Source organism: Lissotriton vulgaris, chromosome 3_1 (assembly GCF_964263255.1).
Source record: "Lissotriton vulgaris chromosome 3_1, aLisVul1.2, whole genome shotgun sequence".
In the NCBI taxonomy this organism is placed as follows: Eukaryota; Metazoa; Chordata; class Amphibia; order Caudata; family Salamandridae; genus Lissotriton; species Lissotriton vulgaris.
The window spans coordinates 648,877,730-648,905,408 of NC_141689.1; positions in this window are offsets into that span (position 1 = coordinate 648,877,730).

Here is a 27,679-nt window from a genome sequence, read left to right on the forward strand (position 1 = left end):
TTGTAGAAGGGGTTGGTTTTCTAGAATTAGTGACAGCGCTCTGCCCTAAATGGAAGGTTCCTAGCCGGTTCTATTTTGCCCGAGTTGCGGTTCCAGCACTACATGAAGATGTTCTGAAGGTGATTGGGGCAGCTTTGCAGAAGAGTGCTGTTCACACTATACATCTGACAACAGACATGTGGACCAGTGGCGCAGGCGCTGATTACATGTGCATCACTGCACACTGGGTCTCTTTTTCAGGGGCTAAAGCAAAGCTAAACTCAGGTGTTGACACTAACATTGTTTTTAAAGGTGCTCGGAAACATGCAACACTAGCCATGTTTGGTTTGGAGAAACGTCACACAGCAGAAAACATTTTGGATGTCTTTAACACAAAGGTCCTTAACTGTCTGTCCCCACTAAAACGCAAGGTTGGTTATGTTTCCACAGACAATGGCTCCAATATAGTTAAGGCCATGAGGGACGGTTACTATTTCAGAGTGCCGTGTTTGGCGCACTGTATAAACCTGGTTGTCCAAAAATTCTTGGGTAATAAACGCAGTGCAGCGTACAGTGTATTGGAGAACTGCCGAAAAATTTGCAAGCATTTCAGGCATTCTTTTAAGGCCCGCAAGCAGCTGAGGAGCATGCTATATCAAAGTCAAATGCCAGTGAAAGCACTCATCCAGGAGGTGGTAACACGTTGGAACTCAACCTTCTACATGCTTGAGCGTCTGTATGAGCAGTATACGCAACTCGATCAATATTTCTTGAAAGAGGGTATAGAGGAGCTGAGGATGGGTGGGCCGCAATGGAACATAGTTGAAAGCCTAACACGCATGCTTCGTCCTTTTGAGGTCTTCACACGTGCAGTCAGTAAGGAGGACTCTAATTTGGGAAAAGCTATCCCATTGTTGTACATGCTGGAGGACCAACTGAAGGAGGTGTGTTCTGTGTTTCGAAAAGATGACAAAAAGAAAGACTCTTTGCTTCTGGCTGAGAAATTATTAGAGCTCCTACAAGGTGATGAACGTCTTCAAAAGATCCACTCAGAACAGCATTACATTTGTGCTACTATTCTGGATCCACGCTACAAAAAGGCGCTGGCAGGCAGAGCATTCTTTCCTTTTGCTGATGAAGATGTTACAAAGTACAAACGTTGGCTAGCCTTGTCAGCCAAGAAGTTTGAAACAGAACGGCTGGAAATTGAAGGAAATGGCAGTACATCAGCAGGCCATCCCCAGTCAAAACAATCCACTTCTGCACCTGTGGCTGTGGCACAAGTGACCTCTCAGCCGTTAAAGACACCGGCAACCGCATCATCTGCACGAAAGACAGCAGAAACATTGGAGGCTGAAGAGGATTGGCTAGCTCTGCGTGGGTTTGGTTCTCAAAAGGCCAGAGGCACAGCAAGAGCTACGCAAAGTGGAGGAACCTTGGAGGAGGACCTTGAGTCGATGGTGAAGGACTATCTGAATGACTCCACAGAGGTCTATGTTAATTCTGACCCATTGGCGTATTGGCATGGGAAAAAAGAATTGTGGCCACAGCTCACCAACCTGGCTTTAAACTACTTGTCTTGCCCACTCGCAAGTGTGTCTTCTGAACGGGTTTTCAGTGCGGCTGGTGGGATTGTAACTCCCAAACGGAGCCGCCTCTCGCCCAAAAATGTGGAGAGGTTAACAATGATCAAGATGAATCAGCACCTCATACCACCAGATATAAGAGTACGAGAGAGCGTGCCGGATGAAGAGGAGGTGGCCAGCACCATAGATGAGGGAATTTCTACTCTGTCAGGTGGCACTGACCTCACCCGGGCTGAATTCGCAGAGTATGATGACGAAGCCTTATTCTTATTCCTGGACCGTGATTCCGACTTCGAGCCCTGAAAATGAGACAACGAATCAATAACTTTCTTTTTCATCCTTATTCACTTTTATTCCTGTGTGTCTGTCTTTCTTTGTTGTGCACAGTTAATATAATTCAAACTTTAATCAGATAATCACAAAGACAAGCCCATCAGCAGAACTGTCTTCACTTGTTTGCTAATTTATTTGAAGGTGCCGCAGTCTGCATTCCTCAGGTTCACAAGTTCAGAAGAACATGCTCCTCTATCCTCCTCCTCCAGACTCCTATTTCCATCAAAGCAGAGGGCTGGTTTACGCCCAATGAAGAAAGACTCAGCACTTGTGGGGGTGTTGTTCTACCTCTTTGCAGGTGAGTTGACGGGTCTGGGGCCATTGCTGGGAAGCACTAAAAGTGGTTTGTGCCAAATCCGAGGCGGAAATTTTTTTGTGTTTTTGATGACTTGCTTGCCTTTGAGGTGCTCTTAGGGGGGGTTCCGTCTGTTTGTGGGTGAGTTTCATGGTCTGAGAGCATTGCTGGGACACTCTAATCTTGATTGCATTTGCTTTTCAGGAAATCCGTCGTGCCAACCCCGACTTATGGCCCAGCTACGCAGCGCGTTTGGACCGAAGGCCCAGAAATATTGCAAGTATGAGAGTTTGCTTTTGGCCTGTTTGGGGGTGTTATACTTCTTGGCGGGTGGGTTGCCGGGTCTTGGGGCATTCCTGGGAAGGTCTAATACCGGGTAGAAGTGGTTGGGACTAAATCCAGGCCGATTTTTTTTTGGGCTATTTCTGACATTTTGCTCTATGTAGCGTTTTCGGGGGCCTGTTTGGGGGGCTTCCTGGTGTTTCTGGGTGAGTTTCGTGGTCTGGGAGCACTGCTGGGACACTCTAATCTTGATTGCATTTGCTTTTCAGGAAATCCGTCGTGCCAACCCCGACTTATGGCCCAGCTACGCAGCGCGTTTGGACCGAAGGCCCAGAAATATTGCAAGTATGAGAGTTTGCTTTTGGCCTGTTTGGGGGTGTTATACTTCTTGGCGGGTGGGTTGCCGGGTCTTGGGGCATTCCTGGGAAGGTCTAATACCGGGTAGAAGTGGTTGGGACTAAATCCAGGCCGATTTTTTTTTGGGCTATTTCTGACATTTTGCTCTATGTAGCGTTTTCGGGGGCCTGTTTGGGGGGCTTCCTGGTGTTTCTGGGTGAGTTTCGTGGTCTGGGAGCACTGCTGGGACACTCTAATCTTGATTGCATTTGCTTTTCAGGAAATCCGTCGTGCCAACCCCGACTTATGGCCTAGCTACGCAGCGCGTTTGGACCGAAGGCCCAGAAATATTGCAAGTATGAGATTTTGCTTTTGGCCTGTTTGGGGGTGTTATGCTTCTTGGCGGGTGGGTTGCCGGGTCTTGGGGCATTCCTGGGAAGGTCTAATACCGGGTAGAAGTGGTTGGGACTAAATCCAGGCCGATTTTTTTTTGGGCTATTTCTGACATTTTGCTCTATGTAGCGTTTTCGGGGGCCTGTTTGGGGGGCTTCCTGGTGTTTCTGGGTGAGTTTCGTGGTCTGGGAGCACTGCTGGCTATATCTACTTTACTTTGCAAGAGGTTTGAAGCAAATCCATGGTGGCAGAGGGGACTTAGGGCCTAGCTGCAGAGAGCGCGCGGAGTGATTTGGGAAATTTGTGAAAAATTGACTAAGTCCCCATTTTTGTACTTTTGCTCTTTGGCTGTTTGGGGGTCTTCTACTCGTTTTCTCCTGGGTTGACGGCTCTGGGGCCATTGCTGGGAAGCTCTAATACCGGATAAAAGTGTTTTGGACCAAATCCCAGGCGGAAAATTTTTTGTGTTTTTGATGACTTGCTTGCCTTTGAGGTGCTCTTAGGGGGGGTTCCGTCTGTTTGTGGGTGAGTTTCGTGGTCTGGGAGCATTGCTGGGACACTCTAATCTTGATTGCATTTGCTTTTCAGGAAATCCGTCGTGCCAACCCCGACTTATGGCCCAGCTACGCAGCGCGTTTGGACCGAAGGCCCAGAAATATTGCAAGTATGAGAGTTTGCTTTTGGCCTGTTTGGGGGTGTTATACTTCTTGGCGGGTGGGTTGCCGGGTCTTGGGGCATTCCTGGGAAGGTCTAATACCGGGTAGAAGTGGTTGGGACTAAATCCAGGCCGATTTTTTTTTGGGCTATTTCTGACATTTTGCTCTATGTAGCGTTTTCGGGGGCCTGTTTGGGGGGCTTCCTGGTGTTTCTGGGTGAGTTTCGTGGTCTGGGAGCACTGCTGGGACACTCTAATCTTGATTGCATTTGCTTTTCAGGAAATCCGTCGTGCCAACCCCGACTTATGGCCTAGCTACGCAGCGCGTTTGGACCGAAGGACCAGAAATATTGCAAGTATGAGATTTTGCTTTTGGCCTGTTTGGGGGTGTTATGCTTCTTGGCGGGTGGGTTGCCGGGTCTTGGGGCATTCCTGGGAAGGTCTAATACCGGGTAGAAGTGGTTGGGACAAAATCCGCGCGGAAAAGCCTTTAGTTTTGGCACTTTTTGTAACTTAGGGTTCGTTAGGGTTAGCCCTAGCAGCAGGATTGCATGTGTATCGGGGTGTTCTAGATTTTTCAAACTGAGTTCTGGGGTCTTAGAGCACTCGTGAGAATGTGTAATTTTGGTTGCAAGTCATTTGAAGAAAATCCATGGTGGGAAAGGGGGGATTTGGCATAGTTAAAGAAAGCCTTTGCCACTATTCTTAACTTAGGGTTCGTTAGGGTTAGCAGTATTTCTATTGCATGTGTTTGAGTGGGGGGGATTTCGAGTCTTGGAGCGATGCTGGCTATGGCTACTTTTGCTTGGTTGCTTGCAAGTGGTTTGAATGCAATCCACGGGGGGTAATGGGTAATTAGGGTACTTCGGCCTACTTTTACTTTCAAAGTAAGTTTTGTCTCCAGTTTTCTGCTAGGCCTCGTTTTTTGGGTGGGAGCACTGCTAGGAAGATCTATTTTTGTTCTAAAACACAGTTTACAGTACACCTAGCTTGAGGGGCAAGATCCGCTACATTAATTTGCCCATACTTATTTATCCTTGAAAAGGTGACTCAGAGTACGCACTTTCAAAAACATTGTACTGTCTGTCTACTAGGAAAAACAAATTGTGACTTTTTGCACTCCACAGCCTACATACCTTATATTTATTTATCAGTGGTGTTGTAATATTATATCACTTCCTGTTTTTCGTTGAATAATTACAGGCCGGGTTTCAGTCTCTGCAATGGGGAAAAAAGGATGGAGTCAGGCTTCACAGTAGCGAGCCACAATTCAGCATCAGGCAGGCAGTGGACAGGGTGTCTTCTGGTGACCAACATCGGTGGACGAAGCGTCGGCTGCAATGGAGGAGTGCCGCTAATAGGAGGATTTTTTTTCTGCGGGCAACTTACTTACCACTTCCAACAGGACCACTACAACCACATAGATACAGTATCCCTTGCCTTTTTCTCTGACTGTGACTGCATTTCTTTGCTCTCTCTCGGCTTCTACATTGATCCCTTAACACATCACTTAGTCCACTCCACTATCTGCACCACACATAGTCATTTGTAAGTGCTCCTACGTAATTCGCAAGTCGCAGCACGCCCCAGGCCGTAGAGGACTGGGATGGCCCCAATGATGAAGCATGTCACCAAGGGGCAACCCTGGTGAGTGAGGGGACACCTAGAAAAAAAGCAATTTCTCCTTTTCTATCTACTATACCTTCTGTCAGGTTACGCAGCCCCTAAGCGCCTACCGTACTATGAAACTACATTTCCCATGAGTAGGCGGGAGACTTGCAGACTATTTAGTGAGACTATATGAGAGTACCCTTGTATGTTAGGACATCACTTCACTGATGCCTGTCTTGTCTTCTCTTACAGGTATCCTTTCCCTGCTGACCCTACCTTTACCCATCCCACATTTTTTATTTTAGTTTGTTATTTTTCTCCCTCGCCTAATGCCTCGAACACCCTGTGTTTACACTTCTGGGTGTTGGTGACATTTGGAGGTGGAACCATATTTGCATCGACTGGATCACGGGGAGTAAACGTGACACCTTCCAGACCAACCCCATTGAGTGTTGTTGTGAATGGATTTATAGTGACCAGCAAGGCTCTCGGGTATCTGGCTACAGAGACCTTATGTTGAATATAGTTATCAATAATTCCACACAGGCCCTGTACTGTCGCATTCTTTCTTTCCACAGTTGTCGATGATATATTCTTACTCTGCTTGACAAAGAACCATTGCTAATGTGAAAGAACTTCAACCGAATTAGTAGTTATACTTTACCATTTGTTAGGCTACAATGTGGCACTGCTCTACTGTACTTCTGTCACCTGCTATATTCTCAGTTGTACCGTTGAATTGCTCAGGAGGACAAACCAGATTTCATTTTCTTTTTTTTCATAGGCATGCAACTGCCACTGTGTCACACCACTAGTACCACCGCTATGAGGAAATTTTATCCGACCAAGATTGCCAACGTTATTCGGTGTTTCCCGTGGAGCCAGCCCTGGGCCTAGCCCTACTTTCAAACACAAATTACAGGTAAGATAAGCGTTTGGTGGTTTGGGGGTATAATGGAGTATTAGTACGAGAGACGAGAGACTGAAGGTAGTACTACTAAAGTCCTAGGACTCTTGGATTCACTTCACTTAGTCTGTGAGAGGCACTTAGTGTTGAAAACATTTGGGCATTTACACTTAAAGGAAGAAAATGGAACTAAACTTTCAGGAAAACAGTCAACGTTAAACCCCCACCCACCAGGCAAGCAGTAAAAAACAGGTATGCTCAGATAAAGTTTGAAAAAGTATATTTATATCCCTAACAAAATAATCTCCCGCAAGACCCTCCCTAACCCCAACGATTGTCCTTCAAAAGTCCCCAAAAACCCAACTCCCAATTCCCACCCCCCAAAAGTCTCTAAAAAAGGGGCAAGGGACACTATGGGTGGATGCTGTTAACTTTTTGGGCCAGGGCATCATGCTCCTCGCGGAGCAAGGCGAGCTCCTGCTGAAGGCGGGACACCATCAGGGTAGTGCGGCGCAGGCGTGCCTTCACTGCCTTGCAGGTGCAAGGCCTGTGAGAAGCAGCTGTTGGCCTTGCTGCTCGGCGGTGGCGTTTGCCTTTGGCAGCCCGGCTCAGTCTCGGTGGACCACTGTGCTGGGTGGCAGCCGGTGGGGCCACGGAGGCCGATGCAGACGACGTTGTCGTTGTTGTCGACCGCACACTTTCCTCGTCCTCCAGGGCCACCAGCCGCCGATATTCCGCAACAGTGGCCTCGATTCTCCGTTGCCGGGCCGCTCTAGCCAGCTCCTTCCTCCTTGTTCGTTTGGAAGGAGAACCTATATGAAGAAAGAAAGACATAGTCTGTAACCAATGCTCTTTAAGATTAACTCAATCATTCAGCAGAAATGTGTGCTGCAGTACAACTAGCAACTTGCAAGCGCATTACATAACTATTGAGGCCAGTATCTATCTAACCTCACACTTCTTCATCCTTGCTCTAACATTAGTGGGAGTTTAAGGAACAAATTCTATGAGCACTGTGGACTTCCATTGGAGTCGACTATGAAAGTACACCAGTCTTCTTCTTCTTCTTGTCTCTTGTTTTGGAAAATTGGTACGTTATTTTCTGCAAGCCGGCATAATGCCAGCGCGGTAAACTTGCACCCGAGAAAAAGAGACGCACGCCATGAGGAGTGACCTAGACTTGCGTTGCCGTTGCGTTACTGTACCCGTCCAGTACATGCAGGTGGTGAATCTCTTACTTTTCTATTACGGGTGGCACTGAGAATACTCTGTTACAACTCAAGGGCTACTGCTTAATTAATTTAACTTTCACCCTACAGTGGAAATGAGTACTAGAAATGGAAAATTGAAGAAGATAAATAATCTGATTATCTATCACTTCACATGGGATGTTTTTGCTTATATATGGGATGACTTTAGGTGCTTTGCTTTTTATTGAGTGACAGGCAGTGATACATCCACACATGAATGACTGAGTACTACTAAACTTATTAAGAGAGGTAGGGAGTGGCCACCATAATAACCGGATCTATGCAGTGCTTGCAATACAAACTACTGCTACTATTTATGGTAGTATTTGGACAAAATTAAAAGTTCTTTTCCTTGCCTTTCCTACACTGGAACGGACGTGCGGGTGCAGTGTTACATGCTCTTCAAAGTTACACTTAGTTCATCCACTGACCATCTACTCTCTCTAGATCATGGGTACTCACAAACTTTCTCTCAGGGGCTACATTTACAGTGTAGTTTGGGGCCGAGGGCCGCACTGGTGGGGGCGGAGTCAGAGGGGGCGGGGCTAAAGCAAAACGATAACTTGTGACCATGAGGTTGCACACAGGTCCCTGCAGCAGATGCCCTCATCCACTGAGCCACCAGACCCAGCATTTACATACATCTCTCTCCCTCCTGCTGTCCCTCCTGCCCTCCCTCCATCTCTCTCTCCCTCCTGCCCTCCCTCTCCCTCTGTCATCTCACTGTGTGTGTGTCTATCTGTGTCAGCCTTCAGCCCGGGTTGAGACCGCTTCCTCAACGCGCACACACAGACAACAACACCAAAGTACTTAACAGGTCTTTAAAAGACCATTAACATATTATTGAGGCTTTGTTTGTTTTAGCGCCCCTGCTTCTCCACCCTGACAATCACTGCTTGCCCGGCCCCACAGAGCAGAGGCTTTGTTCTATTTCACCTCTTTGTGGCCTTGCATCTCCACTCTGCTCTGTGGGGGCCGGGGGAGCAGTGATTGTCAGAGTGGAGATGCAGGGGCGCTAACAGGTGAAATACAAAAAAGCCTCTGCTCTGTGGGGGCCGGGGGAGCAGTGATTGTCTGCAAGGTCTGCGCACCGCCAAGGAAGGCTTGCCGGGCCACCACCGGCCCGCGGGCCGTACTATGAGTACCCCTGCTCTAGATACACATATGCTATCTAAGAGTCAGATAGTAGCATGATCCAGGTATATGGACACATACAGTTTCTGTGTCACCCACCCAGGCTGTTGTCCTTCCACCCATCATTGCTTCATCATTCACCCAGCCATGCATCTCATATTCTTGCCTTCCCAGCTAGTCTTCAATCTCAATAAGTAAGGAATATATAAGAGCTTACCTCTGGCCGCCACCACCGTCTCAACTCTCACAGCCGCCGCCGCCGCCTCCTCCCCTGATGAACTGCCCTCCGCCTCCGTGTCGAGCACCACCACCACACTGGCCCCGCCACCAGATGTTCCACCTACAAAGTACATTTAAGAATCTTAGAATAAAGCACTCACTAGTCACTAGTATTTGGTCTAGGAATGAAGACATGTGAAAACAATGTAATTTGTGACTGTCTACGTTAAAGTTAAAAAAAATGTCCCTTTTTCCAGGGAAGGTTGTCTTGCTGCACTTTTGGCACAACTGATGAAGGCTGATTTTTTAACACGCACCATTTTTCTCCACACAGACAGAAGATGGACTTCTAACAACAAGATCAAGTTGAAACCAGGTGAGAGCTCGGCTCGACCACAAGAAATGTCTTCAATTAATCGTCAGCACTAACCACTTTTCCATTATCAGTTAAACGTTTAGTTTTATTATGACTTCATTTTAATAAATGTGTTTACTTTTAATAAAGCTTTTAAATTTAAATACAATCTGTGTTTTTTGGTCCTCCAGACTAGAGTGACTGAGCGAAAGGTTTTGCAATTTTTGCAAGCATGAGTCCAGATAGAACACTTCAAAAGACATTATGGACAATCCCAGAGGACTGCACTAAGTTGATAGAGCTATTGCTGACTAGAATCATGGGAGTTTCGCCAACCGTGCAATCTTAGTTAGCTACACAGACAGACTAATAAGAATAATCTAGTAATACCACAGGGAGTCATAGTAGAGGCAGGATAAGAATTTAGATACAGTCTACAAGAAGAGCAAAGACAATTTTGAAAAAATTCAAATGAGGAACGCTAGGAAAAATAGGTACTAGTCTAAAATGAAAACGTACTGGGGCCAGCAGAGGAGCCCTCGCCTGCCCGATCCTGGCCCTGTTGAACAGCATCCGCCGCCTGCTGCTCCTGTGTCCTCCTCTCGCCCCTGGGGGGAGCTGACGTACAACATGAAAGAAAGAACAGAAAACATGGATGATTGTTGCTTGTCAATGTCAACCAAATCAAACATTTCAAAAGAACAATAACAAAATATTTCCGCGAAATTATATTGATTATGGTTACTTTTTATTTATTTGCGGACCTGTGACTTCGAAAGTCACGTAACTCACTAAACAAAGTACTGAAACGTTCACCTAGGACTGGCAGGCAGCAGTCCGCAGGCAAGACGCAAAGTGACAGACAAACTCCATTGTGATTTCAGTCAGATCAGTGACAACACTAACAGTTGCCTGCTACATTACCAGTCATTTAAATAGTCAAACTATCAATCCACCGCCACTATTTTTCTTATTGTCAGGGTTACAAAGGAAGGGGCAGATTTAAGCCCTTGCGGCTCTTTTGCGCCGTTCTTGCGTGACTTTTGTGACGCAGCAGCTAAACAAAAAAGGGCGCCATGGTGCGGCGTATAATATTATAACAACGTGACGCATTTGGGAGATGCATCCCGTTATAAAGCCCTGCGCCATCAGGGGGCGTTCCGGCGCAAGGGAGGGCATTCCTGCGCTGGAACACATCCTAATAGTGGCTGAGGGAAATCTACAAAATATCAATCAGTCACCTTTAGGACAATGATGCGTCACACAAACCCTGCACCTGCTTGAAGCAGACGTACGGCTTGACCCAGCATTGGGGAGATAGGGTACCCCAGAGCATTGATGGAGCTGCGCCATCGTTGCGACGCAACTCCAGCAGTAAAGCTTCGGTGACGTTTTGGGCCCATGGGGCGCCGCATTGCAAATACGGCGCACCATGTTTGGTGGTGGTAGCGGGCCGCACAATTAATGGCGCATCCCTGCTACTTTGCAGGGATGCGACGGTAATTGCAATTCTGCCCCTTAGAGGCATACTTACTTACGCGTTCTGGCGCATCTCCAGAGATGCGCCAGATCAAATGCGTCACGCAAAACTACCCTTGCGACACGGCAGATGTGCCTCATTTACAATGCGGCGCGCCCTGGCGCAAGGGTAGGCACTTGCGTGACGCATCTCGTCACGTAAGAGCGGCGCATCGCTGGAGTCACGTCGCCAACGCAATGCAACGCCAGTAATGCTCAGGGCCACCCAATACTTTACATGCTGTGTCAGTCCTTTCGCCTGCTTCGAGCAGACATAAGGAATTGAATTGACGTAGCAGCGTCGCAGAAGTGCCTGCGTTAAATCTTGTAGATTTCACGCAGGCAATTTTGCGAGGCGCACAGCCGCTGGACCGCCCACCCTGCGTACTAGGAACGCACCCATTGTGGTGCAGGCCCATGGCTTTATAACGTCACGCATCTCCCTAGATGCGTCATGCTGTAAATGACTTGCAGGGATGCGGCACGTTTACGCCGCTGTTGCGTCACGCAAGGCAACGTAAACGTGGCGCAAGGGGCTTGTAAATGTAATCTGCCCCCTAGTGTCTAGCATTACGCAGTTCTGTTAAGTACACTCATACATAATAGTTACTCAGGCCAATGAGACCACAAAATAGAAAACAAATAAGCATAGTAGCAACCCCACTGAGAAGGAGAGCAGTGCACCTGAAATGCACAGAAGATTTTGAAATATAATTTAACTACAATGTAATCGTCATCAGCGGCATTATTGGCTTGCTCCATGTAAAAAACAAATATTTGCAATACAACAACACAGAGCAGGAGAAAACATCATAGTAGTGAGTGATTAAATGCCAATGGCTACTACTACTCACCAAGCCCGGGGATCTCCAAGCCGAGCTGGTCCAGCAGGTCGCGCTCGCGGTCCAGGAGGTCCGTCCAGCGATGGGTGACCTGGCTGTAGGTGCGCTGGACCCCGTAGAGGTGGGATATGGCCCAGCACACCTTCTCCCACCGCTTCCGGCGCTCCCGCATGTTGTAGCCGCCGGCCGCGATCCTGCCGCCTCCCGCGATGGTCCTGGGCAGGCGGCGCTGGACGAAGTAGACCAGCGCGCCCACTTCCTCCGGGCTGAATATCTCCCGGCGCGTCACCTGCTCCCCCCTCGATCTCACGCCTGCTGTCCTGCCACTGGGTCCAGCACTACTCCCCGCCGCCGCTGCGGCCCTCAAGTGCCTGGGCAGCTTCACGGCGCCTGGCTTGACCATGGTCTGGGCAGGTAAGGTAGGAAGAAGTAGAAAATTAAGAAAGAATAGGATAGGGAAGAAGAAAAGAAAAGAGTTTACAAAAGTAGTTTAAAAGTAAAGAAAAATAGCAGAAAAGACAAAAATATACAGCTAGGAAAAGAGAGGGATAGATAAGAAGCAAAATCGTAAAAAAAAAACTGAAAACAAGCAAAGGATGGGAAAGATATCAAGAGGATTAAACACCATGCCCAGACACAGGAAATGAATGAAAAACAAGATGGCCGGCGCCCGTTTCCGAGCGCGAAAGTCAGTTCGCGCGAGATTTTCCTCGCGATCTCGTGCGAACCTCTAGATTTCCCGCGCGATCTCGTGGGAACCTCTACTCGCAATGCGCTTACTGCGCGAGATTATACATAGCGGGCGGAAACGGAAATACGTCACGCAAACAAAATGGCCGCGCCCGTACTCGACCTTGGGGTAAATTCGCGTGTTGCGCTGCAAGCGGCTCGCGAATACTGCAAAAAAACTCGCGAAACAACAAGCCGCAAAAAAATAAAATGCTCATTCGCACGAATTGGCGGCTTCCGCGGTCGGTTTCGCACGACGCCGCGCCCCGCGAATAGCGCGAAAAAAACCGCAAAACGATTTCAGCAAAAGCAAAAGCAATGAGCAGGTGCAAAAGGTCAACCTCATGATTTGTAACGATTCTTTGTATTGCTTCCTGAGGGGGCCCTCCAGAATTCGGTTGCCTGCTTGCAACTATTGTGTGACCCTGCTCTGACCTTAACTGTATGCCACAAAGGTCCTGATATACAGCTAAAGGAGCAGACAAGCAGGTGCCAGGCTGGAACTTTAAATTCTTTCAGTGACACATTAATTAGCCCCTAATTCATTATTGTCAGTTGGGGCAGGGCAGGTGTTGTAACTAATTTTGCAACAATGAAAGCACTTAGCAAGTGCAAAAGATCACTAATCAGCGCGCACTAAGGAAGCAGGTGCCAGCTAAAAAAATATTCTGTGACACATTAATCAGCCCCAAATTAATTCAGGTCACTTGAGGCAGGGAAGGTGTGCTTTGCTTTGCCGAAAATAATGTACACTGGACAACCAGAGGGTGTGGTGATGAAACAGAGGGTGGCATGGGTGGGCCAGAGGGTGGCATGAGTAGTCAGAGAGTGGCAGTGGTGACAGAGAGTGGCAGTGATGAAGAAGAGTGTCCCAAACAGGCTGGACATGTAGAAACAACAAGTTCGCAAAACTTGCGACCCGACAGGTAAGTTCGCAAATTGCGAAATTGTAAAAACCCTCGCGAACTGGCAGAAACACGGGCGAACACAAAAAAAAAAAAAAATCCGCAAATTCGCGGGAATTCGCGGATTTTGCGGATTGCGAATCCGCAAATCCGCAAAATTCGCGAACGCGAGATCCGCAAAATTCGCCCATGCTTACTGTCTGGTTTGTGAGTGACAGGGCTGGAGGATTCCAGGGGACAGAATGAGTCCGCCTAGTGTTGAATAGAGAATCTGCATCTAGATGGGAGGAAGGAGTTGCACCTGGGACCTGAAGAGGACTGTGCCTGCCCCCCACAGTGCTGGACCCACCCCCTGTGGTGCGTCTGATGTCTCTGCCCTGCACTGTGAAAGGAGAGATGGAATCATGTCAACAAAGTGCTCCAGGGCTGTACTTTCCCTCCACAATGCTGGCTCCACCTCCTGGGGGGCGTCTGATGTTTCTGCTCTGCACTGTGAAAGGAAAGAAGGAGTCAGGTAAACAGAGTGCTCCAGAACTGGTTTAGACCGGGCTCAGAGCCCTCCTGCACAAAGGGAACAAAGACTTTTTGGGGTATAAGTTCAAGACCCCAGACCACTGAACTTTAGATCATCCTGGAATCAAGAAGGAACCTCTGCCAAGGAGAAAGCTGAAACTGAAGAAGGAAGCCTGTCCTGCTGTTGCTCTGCTGGACTGACCTGCTGTTGCTTGTTTGATTAATTGAATAGAAATTTGTAAAAGCGCTACTTTGCCCAAAGGCGTCAGGGCACAAATGATGGAATAAAGCCAGGTACAGATATAAAGTTACAGGGTAAGGAGGCCTAGGAGTAGGCTTCAGTAAAGAGCAGGGTTTTAAGGCCCTTTCGTAAGAGCAGAAGCGATTCCTGGCCCCTGAGTTACAAAGGGAGCTCATTCCAAAGTCTAGGGGCTAGAGAGGAGAAGGCCTTACCTCCCCATCTCGCTTTAGCGACTCGGGGGACGGACAGCAAATTCTGACCGGAAGAGCGTAAGGCTCTGCCGGGTAAATAGGTCGACACTAAGGTCCTAATGCCCTCAGCACCAGCACCATGAAGAGCCTTGTGGGTGATGGTCAAAATTTTGAATTTTATTCTGGCGTGTACCGGGAGCCAATGGAGACTTCTCCTGATCCTGGTACCTGAGGAGCGTCTGGGGGCATTGACAACAAATCTCGCTGCCGGGTTCTGGATGACCTGCAGGCGATGGAGTAATTTATTACTCATGCCAAGGTATAGAGTATTGCAGTAGTCCAGTCACGAGGCTAGGAGGGCAACTGTGACCAGTTTCAGGGTATCAGGAGAGAGGTAGTGGGTAAGTTTTCTTAATATCCTTAAGACCCCGCAGCAGGTTGAGACTGTTCCGTTTACTTGCCTGTCAAAAGCAAGTGAGTTTTCAAATATAATCCTCAGGTTACGGGCGGTGGGGTAAGGCTGGGGACAAGTTCCAAGTGTCTGGGGCCACCAATCATCTGACCAGATCTCCTTATTACCACCAAAGACAAGGATCTCCGTTTTCTCCCCGTTTAGTTTAAAGAAGTTCGAGGCCATCCAGCCAGCCACTGCTTCCATGCAATTTCGAAAGTTTAGGGCCGTGGTCTCGACAGAATGGGACAAGGAGACCATAATCTGGGTGTCATCGGCTTACGAGAGCACTTCCAGTCCAAAAGTTCTAACAAGCCTAGCAAGAGGGGCCACATAAATGTTGAAAAGTGTGGGACTCAAAGCGGAGCCCTGCGGGACCCCACATTGCAAAGGCATGGCATTGGAAAGGAAGTCACCCAGTTTGACCCTTTGCTCCCGATAGTTAAGGAAAGAAGTGAGGAGGCTCAGAGCCAGACCCTTCACCCCCGTCTCACTGAGGCGGGAGGCCAGAATGGTAGGGGACAGGGTGTCGAATGCTGCTGTAAGGTCGAGTAGGATCAGAAGAGTAGTCTGACCCCTATCGACCTTAGCGCGGATGTTGTTGACCACCACTGTAAGGGCTGACTCAGTGCTATGCACCTTTCGGAAGCCATGCTGAGATGGATAAAGCAGCAGGTCTTATCCAGAAATGTGCTAAGGTGGAAATTCAGATGAGCCTCCAACATCTTAGCTGGAGCGGGAAGAAGGGAGATGGGGCAAAAGTTCTTCAGAATCCCAGGATCCAAGGATGCCTTTTTTAGGAGAGGTTTAACGATGGCTGTCTTCCAGGAGGCTGGGAACTCACCACTGGAGATGGCTCTATTCATAACTTCCAGTAAAGGGGGAAGTAAGGTGTCCCTGCAGTTTTTTAGAATTTTGAAGGGACAGGGGTCAAGGGGGGAACCTGACCTAGTCGAATCTAGGAGTTTGTCCAGGGTCTCAGTCGTAAGGAGGGGAAAGTTGGAGTAGATATCATTGGAAGCTGAGGAGTGATCTAAGCTGGGAGAGGGAACATGAGTGAGGTTATGACTCTGAAGAGCTGTGTAAATATCCAGGATTTTAGTGTGGAAGAAGGTGGCGATCTGATCATAGAGTTCTTGAGAGGGAATTATGGGGTCAGGATGTTGGACAAGAGATAAGGTATCTACCACCTTAACCCCTTCAATGCTGATGACGAGCTCAGCTCGTCATCAGCCACGGGGGCGTGTGCGGATGACGAGCTGAGCTCGTCATCTAACGCGGCTTTTAGAAAAAAGCTGCGTAGGGGAGAAATAACCGCCGCAGCGATGCGGTTAAAGAGATCACCCGGGGAAGTGAGAGAGGAGGTTAGCTTGGAAAAGTAAATTTGCTTTTCAGCTAACACCGCCGCTTTGTAGCTCTTAAGGAGATTTTTATGCTTGATCCGTAGGTCGGCATCAGGCTGAGCTCTCCACAGCCTGTCTTGCCTCCTACACTCCTGTCTCTGAAGTCTAAGAGCTTCTAATTACCAGGGCGCTGACGGGCGTTTCCTAGCACAATAGTGAGATTTAAGAAGGGCCAGGGTGTCAATAGCCCGAGAGATGGTGCTTGCGAGCTTACGGGCAGTGGTATCGATATCCTGGGAGGGGGGAGGCTTAAAACTGGCAATGAAAGGGCCAAGTGTTTCATTGGACAGGCCCCTATAGTTCCTCTTTAGAACCCAATAATTCATGTCTGTGGGAGGGGCAAAAAGGGAACCTGAGACAAATTCCATGGGGACTGCTTTGTGATCCGACCAGGAGAGGGGCAGAGGGGAACCGATCTCCAGCCTGGGGTCATTTGTGAAAACCCCATCTAAGATGTGGCCAGCAGAATGGGTAGGGGATAGCACTTTTTGGGAGAAGCTAAGAGAAGCAAGCGAGTCCAGAAGTGACATAGTGTCGGCCGAGTTGAGATTTCCTAAATGGAAATTAAAATCTCCAAGGATAGTCAAGGAAGGCCTATTAATAAATGGTTCGATTACTTCAAGTGGATCGGCGACAAATGGAGACCTAGAGCATGGGGTCTATAGATAAGGATACTGGCAAAGTTTTCTTTCGGGGAAGTACTAAGTGAGAAGAAAAGGGCCTGAAAGGATTTCTGGGGAGAGGGGAGGGGCTCCATATGACAGGTAAAAGAATTCTTTTAAACAATGCCTATTCCACCCCCTCTGCGGTCCTCTCTATCCGGTCTCACCATGGCATAACCATCAGGGAGGGCATAAATCAGGTCGGGCCAGATGAATCCGAGCCCCACGTTTCGGTAACAAAGACCCAGGAAGGTTTTCTTTCCGAGACAAAATCTGGGAAAGCAAAGTTGTTACTAACCAGAGAACAGGCATTAATAAGAAAGCCCACTTCTTTGGGGGGGGAGGAGGATTCTGTTTCACCTGAACCCTAGAAGATTTAGCGACGTAGACATGATTTAGCGAACTAGGGTCAGTCATGCAACTACAAATGAAACCAAGGTGCAATTGCTCGGGAAACAGTGTGTGATGGCACGCTTGTCGGGGGGGTCTGAGAGAAATAAGGGAGCCTGACAGTTCCCCGTTGTCATCAGATGAGGTAGTAGGGGGCGGGGCAGCATGCCAGGCCCCTGGCGCCTCCCTGGCGCTGACCGGCGCAGACGGGCAGGACTCTGGCATGACTCCGGCTAGAGTCCGGCCCGTCCGCTATGTGCGTCCGCTGCGCGGAGAAGATGGACGTCCCCTTTTATGGGCAACTAGAGCGTGTCCGCGCGCTTGAATTCCCCCAATATGGCCGCTGTGAGAAGTTGGCCTGGTATATAATGCTCACTAATTCTAGTGATCACTTTGTACCATGCCAAGCAACCCTTATGATGATGGTTGTAATTCAACCTTGTAGACCAGTTATCCTAGTGGTAACGTGGACAAAGCAGTCTTAGGCTAAACTCTGAAAGGCATGTGAAGCCAGCTGTTATACCATACACAACCCCCTTGAATACCAAATGAAAGGGACACCACACAGATATATATTGAAAATATATATTGATTTATTAACTATTAAAATCCCCTGGACTCTTTATGAGCACAGAAGCACAAGCGTTAAATCACAAGACAGTTTAAAATACACAAAAGTTGCACAATATGGATGAGCCCTAGGGGCCACCTAAACCATATACTAAATAAGTGGTATAAGAGATACCTAAAGGAAAGTGAAGAGGCCTAGGGCCTTGGGAATCGCTGGAGCTATTCGAGACTGGAGTTAACTAAGTCGGGAAAGGCCCACGGGACTCGGGTGCAGTGTTCAAAGTGCACGCACTTCTCAATACAAAGTCTATGGTGCGTAAAAAGCACAAAGTTAGAAAGTTAGGAACCTTCCGAGTGACCTACGGAGCTGAAACTTAAAACACAGGCCCTTGGGATGTGTACCAGTGCAGGAGCACCGGCGGAGCTGAGTTACCTCACCCACAGGAAGCGGGTGCACAGGGTCGAAGATGTGTCGGGTTTCGTCACGCTGGTCGATGGTGCTTGGAGCTGAAGATGCTGCAGGCGGCTCGATGAGAAGAGTTCCGGTGGATCCAAGGGTGGATCGGAAGAGTTGAAGACCTGAAAGCAGAGGGGACAGTGTTCAAAGTCACTAGCCAGTGACTGCCCTGGAACCAGAGTGGAACCAGGCGATGTCGGGTGCAAACAGGCGTTGTCGGGTAGCTTCTTTCTGCAGCCACGTGGATACCCGGGGTCGAGGACGTCCAGGAGTCGGTCACGAGCTGTCCCACGTAGGCTTCTCGCTGTTGGCGGTGTCGGCGACCTGATCGGAGCAAACAGGCCTTGGCAAATGCAAGCCACGCAGGAGTTGAAAGATGCTGTTCACTCGGACCAGCAAGGTCAGAGCGAGTGCTCCTTTTCACAGGAGCTTGGGTAGGTCTGGAGCAACCAGACCTGCTGTTTAAATCTTCGGGTTCGTCGCCAAGATGGCCGCTGACCACGTGGCTAGTGGCCGGGATGGCGCGTCGAGTGGCACGGTGCAAAAGGGCCCCACGCAGATCGTGGAGATGCTGGGGGGCTGATCTTCGGTGCAAGGGCTGCTCGGTGGTGGGGGTTCTCAATCCCCAAAGCACAACGTCGAGGATGCCTCAGAAGCTGCGCAGTCAGCTTGTCGAGTGTCTTTCAAGAGGTCCGGTCCCACGTCACTCGGTGCCTCCACGGGTCCCTTCTTCGCAGGGACTGTGGATCGGGCTCTGAGAGGTCTGGGAGTCTGGTTCTTGTCGGGCTCTGGGCTCGGTCTCCGGCGGGAGGCGGCGGCAAAGCAGACGTCGAGTTGCTGGTTGGTACCTGTGTTCACAGGGTGGTCACTCCTTGGCCACAAGGGAGATTCTTCTTCAGTCTTCTGTGCAGCAGAATGTCGAAGTCCAGTCTTCTTCTTAGTTTTAAGTTGATTTCGGGATGATCTGCTGTGCAATGGCACTGCTCCCCCTCTTATTCCCAACTGGGGGTGGATCACCTACTAGGTCCCTCCTCTGGGTGGAACCAGGAAGGGGGGCGGTTACACCCCCTTTCCTTTGTCCAGCTCCGCGCCAGGACTGGGGCTGGAAGGCCCCAGAACCGGTTTGGACTGGCCTATGCACGGGGACACCTTGTGTGCCCCGGGCATGTCTGATTCTTTTCAGCCCTGTCCTACCTAATACACAAAATCCTGTCTGGGGTGGTGCTCGCACCTCCCAAGGCAGGAAACCCTTTGTCCAGGCCACCATCTGCCGAGTTTCGGTCAGCAGCAGGAGGCCAGACTTGTGTCTATGGTGGCAGCGTCCATTTTGTGAAGCTGAGGCTCTGTTTAACTTTAACCGGGGTTAAGGCTACGCACATGTCGTGTCCCTCTAGAAGGGTGGAATGCTATCCCCGTCGCCAGAATTGGCGAGGGGATAGTATTCCAATTCGTATGACACCTTACTCGACATGTTTTGATAAAGCCAAACCAAAGATAGCATTTAACCGCGAGGATTATAATGCACTTAAGAGTATATGGTATGGCAATATCCCGGAACAGCTTAGGGAGTGGTTCCCGACAGCTGCAGACAGGCTCAGCTCATGCCAGAGCACCATCTCACATATTTCCAAGCACTCTGCCTCCAGGATTGATGAGGCCTTCCATAGGAGTGGCTGATAGGAACATATGTGTCCAGTTTAGGGTTAGGCACAGACATACTGTACCTAAGTAAGAGGTGGTTACACCGACTTACCCCAGCTGAGTGATCAGCCAGTTGTGTCAAAGATGGAGGCCAGTCCAGGGGTGGCACAATACATGCTGCAGCCCCTGGTAGGCCTTGGCTACACCTATGCCCTGGGTACCTATGGTACATTGTTACAGGGGCCTATAAGGTGAACCAATTCCAATTGTGTTATGCACCTAAGGTACATGGAGTCCATTTTAAGGAGAGAGCAATCAGCCTGGGGCCCTGAATAGCAGGATCCCAGGCCAACTAAGTCAAAAACCAGCTAAACACCAGGCAAAAAGTTTGGGGGTAACCATAGTCAGATATCCACCTTCCTACAGCCGCTAAAACCAAGTTCGCCTCCCCGGGGCCGTGCTCTCAGCGTCAATGCTCGGCTGAGAGCGGCCCGGGCAACGACTGGTCGGGGAAGGTCCTTGGGCAAGAAATACGAGTGGTTACGATGTGTAACAGAAGCTCCGCACCCAATGCAAGTAATTTAAAAAGGCTTTCCAAATCGAGCCTAAATGAGCTTTTTAAGTCAAGCTAAGCACACAGAGTAAAACCAAAAGTTAAAAGCAGGCAACAGTGCAAGGAGAGCCTTCCGGCTTATCGCCTCAGGAGGGGGAAAGTACAACAGGCCGACTCGAGCGCAGGGTCAAGGGACCCCTTTTATGGGCAACTAGAGCGCGTCCGCGCGCTTGAATTCCCCCAATATGGCCGCTAAAACCAAGTTCGCCTCCCTGGGGCCGTGCTCTCAGCGTCAATGCTCGGCTGAGAGCGGCCCGGGCAGCGACTGGTCGGGGAAGGTCCTTGGGCAAGAAATACGAGTGGTTACGATGTGTAACAGAAGCTCCGCACCCAATGCAAGTAATTTAAAAAGGCTTTCCAAATCGAGCCTAAGTGAGCTTTTTAAGTCAAGCTAAGCACACATAGTAAAACCAAAAGTTAAAAGCAGGCAAGAGTGCAAGGAGAGCCTACCGGCTTGTCGCCTCAGGAGGGGAAAAGTACAACAGGCTGACCTTGCTTAGCTGCCAAGGAGAGGGGAAAGACTTTGCTTTGTGCTGTGTCCCCTTGCTTGAAGGAATCTCCAAGGGCCTGAAGAAGAGCTGGCTCCCTGTTAAGAAGTCCAAGGAACAAAAGGACTTCACCTCCAGATTTCCTGAACTCTGCTGGGAGAGTTCTGTCCTTCCTGGAGTGCTTGGCACTTGTGTGGTGCCTCTGGAAGTTGTACCTGTGTTAGGGAGCTGGAAACCAAGATTTAAAGGACTTACTGCAAAGTTTATTGCATCGCTCGCTTGCGGAGCGCATCCCCATCAGTGCGAGGAAATTTCCGCTGCTACGAAGGCCGAGATCATCACCATCACATCCTTCGTTTGTGGGATGCACCAGTCCGGTGTGGGAAGATTACCATCGCTGTAAGTATCGTCACAGAGCCTGCTGTCACTAGGTGAGATCATCGCACCACTTGCTTGCGGACCGCATCACGTCGCTGCGAGAGTCGTCGCAGAGCCATCGCATCGAGGGGCCACGAGAGTAGAAGATTGACACTGAGCAGCGCATCGTCGCCGCACCGGAGATCGTTGCCACCCCGAAGATCGTCGCATCGTACCTTTTGCGAGCCGCTTCCACCAAAACCTGTGCACCGGAATCCACGCAAGGTATCGCATCCCTCCCCATACAGACCGTAATCACCGCAACACGCCCGCTGGGTCCATTGGGGTTGTCGTATCGCCTCCCCAGGGTCTCAGGAGTGATGCATTGATTGCTTTTCACTGCTACAGCTTTCACTTGGAACTTCTGTTGCATTTAAAGGTACTGTTGGCTAAAACGTGACGCAACTGTGGATTATTTTAACGCAACCTTAAGAACTCTTTTGAAACCATATTCTTGAACTGTGTTTGTTGGATTGTTGTTGTTTTGGTCTTGTGTAGTTTAGAATAAATACCTTTATTTTTCTAAACTGTTGTGCAGTCATTTGTGGTGTTTAAACTGTGTTACTGTGAGTGTTGGTACAAATACTTTACACATTGCCTTCGATAAGCCTGACTGCTCATGCCAAGCTACCAAGGGGGTGAGCCGGGGTTATCTAAAGAGTGTTTCTTCATTACCCTGACTAGAAGCAAGGGTCCCTATTTGGACAGTGGTACCTACCTCTGCCAACTAGAGACCCCCAGTTCTAATACTTTGTAACAAAGATAGAGGTATAAAGTTTAGGCTCTCCGAACTCAGAATTTAATAACACATCTTTTAGTAAAGATGGTTCTTAAATTCTGTGATTCAGAACACCACTTTTAGAAAGTAGGCATTTTCTTGTCTAACCATTCTGTGTGCCTCTGACTGGTTGTGGACAATTGTCTGGTTTTGGAGTGACAGGGCTGAAGATGTGCATTCCCTCTAGACAGGCACTGGAGTGATTGAGGTGGGCCTGGCCCTTCCTGGATGAATCAGACCTGAGCTGAATAGGCCTCAGCTGCATTTTAACTAGTGGGAGGAGTTTTCCTTGCACCTGAATAGTGCCTATTTCCCTTGCACAATGCTATCTCCACCTCCTGTGGTCATACTGCACCAGTAAGGACAGACCGTGTTTGGCCTAGGCTCAGAGACCCTGGCACGAAGGAGAAAAAAGAGAAAATGGTGTATAATAGTGGATCCTAAACCCCTGACCTTTAGATCACTTCTGGACTCAAGAGAAATATTTGCCGAGGAGAAGAGCTAAAGAGCTGTGTGGAGGAGGACTGTCCCTTTTGCTGTGTGCTGTGTGGGGTTGGTCTACAGTTGTTGATTCTACCAAGGAAAGGACAAAAACTGGAACTTTGCTTTGAAAACAACTTGAGGAAGAATCATCTCCAATGGCTTGTGTGTGCTGGCCTCCTATTCTGAAGTCTCAGGGACACAAAGACTTGACTACCAGCTCCCCTGAACTCCATTGCTGGCAGTTCTGACCTACCAGGATGTGCCTGTCCCAGTTTGTGTCCTCTGGAGGTTGTTCCTGCTGTTGGGACCCGGAAGAAACCTAATAGAAGCAAGAAAAACAATCTCCAATGCTATCAGCGATGCTGCCAGGACGTAGCGGCCTACAGGGCTCTGCTCGTGATGTGCACAACACACTGCCCGGCATGCACTGGAGCTCTGATGCACTTGGACGCCTGCCGATGCCTGCAGTTCTGGGGCCTTCCTGATGCCAGCGCTCGCTCTGACTCTGTCAGCATCTGCAACTAGTTATCGCGGTGCCAAAAACTGCTGAGGGTGACTCCACAAGCTCGCTGACTTGGCATCGCTTTACTGGAAGCAGCGCTTCACCACCAAAACAACTGACTTCCCCTGTCCTGGATTCAACATGTTGCCTCCTCGCAGACACAACGCCTCGCCTCCCGCATGGCAGCCGAGGTGCTGAGGTCGAGCCAACCTCGACCTCAGCACCGACGCCTCACCTCCTCAACACCGTGCATCGTCATAGACTTTGTTTTCCAAGGTACTGTTGTTTGGGAGTTCATGTGACTCCATGCCCCGTGTTGCTCACCTTGCAGTCGGCACCGTAATTTGAATCTATTGATGTCATGATGTCGTAATAGCCCCAGGTGAAGCTATTTGTTTTCTACAAGCTTTATTTTGGAAATGACTGTTTTTAAGTGCTATTTTACTACCTGTATGTTGGAATTTTGTACTTTGGGTTTTGTTGAATTTACATAAAGATACTTTATTTTTCTAAACTGGTGTGGTGTCCATTGTGGTGTTATCACTGTATTACTCTGTGTTTTGAGTATAAATACTTCACATATTGGCTTTGGGATAAGCCTGTCTGCTCATGCCAAGCTACCAAGCGGGTGAGCAGGGGTTATCTAAAGTGTGTATCCCCTTACCCTGACTAGAAGCAAGGGTCCCTACTTGGAGAAAGATACCTACCTCTGCCAATAAGAGACCCCCAGTTCTATCAGTAGCCACATTTCCCTCTTGGTTGGTGGATGTTTACACCTCTCCTTAGTCAACATCACACCACTGCATTTTTGTACTACTCCTGGGCACCTTGTGAGATAGAATACCCTTGTATCCGGTCCCCTAGTGGAATTCTGTTCTACACCCATAGCCATGTTGAATGGCCTTCACATTGTAGTCCTCTCAACGCGGTTCTTCTTAGGGGACTGCTCCACATCGAACTTAGCCATGTCGAAGGCTGAATGAGTGGCAGCTCGGTGTCGAGTATGGAATCCACGGGGTACTAGTGTCGCCTGATTCCTTCAGTTGGTGTGCTACCTTGTGACTGTATGCTGGTCTGTGGAAATGCATAAACTCATTTAGTATTCTCAAAAATCTGGTACTGAAGTAGATTTTCTGAGTTCCTCTTAAAACAATGAAAACTACAAGAAAGTCTCAATTTCGCTCCAAGCTTTCCCACTGTAGAATACTTGCAAAAACTGGCAATAATTTTAAGGATTCAATTGATATAGGGTTGGAAAGTTAATCAAATATTTCTGTGGATTTTTGATTTCGGAATTTCAAGCCTAACTCTTACTTTTTGCACTGCAAGTGTAAGAACCACAAACACTTTTGTTATCGAGGGCTATAAGAATGGCAAGGAAAAAAAAAAGTTAATCGTTAAGGAAAATATCATGTATAGGAGATTCAATGCAAGGGTGACAATAAAGTTAATTGCTAGGAAAGAAAATCATGTAGTGAGTCACTGTAATGTAAAAGAAAAATAAAGCGTATTGGGTAGAGTACGTGCAAGTGCAAAGTAAATCAGATCTTTTTAGCATTGCTCTTTTACAAAGTAATCTGAGAATAGTGATCCAATAAGAATGAATAGAAAATGTTGTCTCATAGATGCTACTTTCCTAAGGACGTCTGTTATTGAAACATCTAAATCACAAGCTAGGGTTACAAATTGCGTGGCTTCTGTAGTGATTGGCTTTGCTGCGCCGTGAATGGTGACAGATTGTGTAAATTGTACTCGAACAGGGCTCACATTATCGTCGGTATTAGTAAATTACTGTAAGGTTTAATGGTCAGCACATTTATGGACGTCTGGAAGGTATAACGTACAATGAGTTTCCTGTGATTAATCTGTAAGTGTTCTATAGTGAATTGCAAATTAATTCAAAGTCCTGAAGCACTTAAAATGAAGCGTCGCTGTCTATTGCAGTTTTAGCATATTTCCGAGACACCTCAAACAAGCACAGGCTGGCGCTTCCCAAACGAAGGCAATAAATACAATTTAAAAGCTTAATTAACTGAAAGGAAAAACAAGTCCACACGCGCTATTCAGGGGAAAAAAACACAAAAGCGTAAATTGAAAGCATTTAAAAATCCAATTAACAGCATTGTCTGGTGAAGTTAGCATTTTGGAAGAGGAAAATAATAGAGTCAGTGTTAATGACGAATGTTTTCCCGCTGAATGAAATACGCCACACATATGGTGTAACACTGCTTTCCAGTGACAGAAACCGCTGGGCAGTACACGTGAAAGATTTACTGTTATTGTGCGATGAGAAAGGTGAAATAAATTAGATTTTTACATCAATTTTGACTAATGATAAAATCTATTAAATTCAAGCTGAGGGAAAATCGACACACTATAATTCTTTACTTGCAGAAAACAATTTGTGCCATGCTTGATTGCGAAGCAATGACTACAAGTGCTTAATAAGACATCAATTTGACTAAATTTGTCTACTGCCTCGTTTTCGTTTCTTTCAGCCGTATGGCGTGCGTTATACCATAAACAAGGTAAGAGAAGGCCACCGTCTTCAGTCTCAGTGTAGGTTCTTACACCTGTCACCTATTTAGATTAACAATTAATTTAACTTCTAATGCACTGCTGAATAGATTAATAAAAATGTACATTGTTATCTTTCATCAGGAAGCTGAAATAATAGATCTGATCGAATAACTAAAGAATAGCTTAATTGTAGGTACACAAAGTCTTGTGGCTGTTTTAATCACATCGAATGCAAAAAAGCAAAAATGAGTATTAATACCTACAAAAATATCCAACTTTGCAAATACATTTTCAGAAACAGTCTGGGGGAGAAGCATGAGGTAGGCATTTAGAAGTCATACCATAAGTTGCTACCATGGCTCCAACCAGGGCCGAACTGGAAACCAAAACCGGCCCTGACAAAGTGCTCGGCCGCCCGGGAAGGGGAGGACTGGGGGGATGGAGGGGGGCGTTGGGGGTGCGGCGAGCTCTTTGCCACAGCCGGTTTTCGGGCGATTTTGTTACAGGGCGATTTTGTTACAGGGCCGATTTTGCAAAAACAGCCCTGTAACAAAAACGTCCCCCAGGGGACCAAAACCGGCCCCCACCCGTGCGGAGCACCGGGGGATTGCCCGGTGCCCGCTAAGGCCAGTCCGGCCCTAGCTCCAACGTCATATATTACTCTGACAAATGAAATCTTAATTGCCACCCAAACAAATACTGCCGAGTCACCTGTTAGATTTTTTTTAACCCAGTAGCTAATAGGGAAGTAAATAAAAGACTCTCTTTTGATTCAAACCTTTTGGATACAATGTTAGTTACATGTTCTTTCATGGCTACAGCTCTTTCCTAATGATGCAACTAAAGTGGTGTTCATTTTGTCATATTTACTGATGCAAAGCCGTGGGCCACACCTCTTACTCTGAAAAAGACCCATTAGTTATATAATACATTTCTGGTTCAGGTTACGGCCATACTCAGCCAACAGAAAGTCCTCAGTCTGCATACTGTGGGTTTACGATGACCCTCCATCCAGTTAGCAAGGAGTTCATTACTTACATCAGTCAGTTACAATAACTTAACTTTGAAGCTTAGAGGACAATGAAGCTGAAGTGACAGCTTATATTTATTTCTTTACCATAGCCTTAAGATTACTTGAAATAATATATATTTTGATGGTAGTAAATATGGCTACCATTAAAATATATATTATTTCAAGTAATCCTAAGGCTATGGTAAAGAAAATATGGCTACCGCCACAATATCATTAATTGATTAAACATTACAGAATGATTCGCAATAAAAGAGTCAAAGAAATAAAACACATATTAATCCTTTTCATATTTGGTCAACATCTCCCGTGATACTCCTGAAATATCTGCTCATACAGATTAAACCATTCAAGTTGGAGGGGGTTTGTTAACAACTCACATTGGAGGTGAAGGAAAGAAGACAGAAACAGGTCCTTGCATGGACTGGTATTTTACTTTAGTTTCAAGTTAAAGTTTATTGAAGAAAAAGAGTATAACATACATATGAAATGAATAACGGAAAAGAGAAAATCACAATGAAAAAGTAATGTTATACATTATAGAACAAATTACATACTGGAATTGAGAAAAAGGAGGGAGGGTAGGGGGGAGGAGGAAATATCATTAAATACCAGTACAGGCAAGAAATAAAACTGCCTGAATCCTAAATAGTAAATCAACACCAAGAAGTAACAACCAATGCATTATAAATATAAATAAACTCTGAAATATAATAATTGAAAAGGAGTCACATCCGACAATATGAAACTAAAAGACAACAGAGGATTTATGGAGGTTTCCTAACTTCATCTGGAGTATTAATTGTATTAGGAAGAGGTGAAACTATATCCGTGAGATTGGAAGATAGAGGTAGCCATAAAAGATCTCTTTTAATGGATAGAGATATAGGGGTGAGAATGCTTGTATCTAACCTATGATGAAAACATACAGCGTTCCACCAAGCTCTGAAAGTTACTTTATCAGCTTGTTTCCAGTTTGACGTTATCAAGTGTAGAGCAA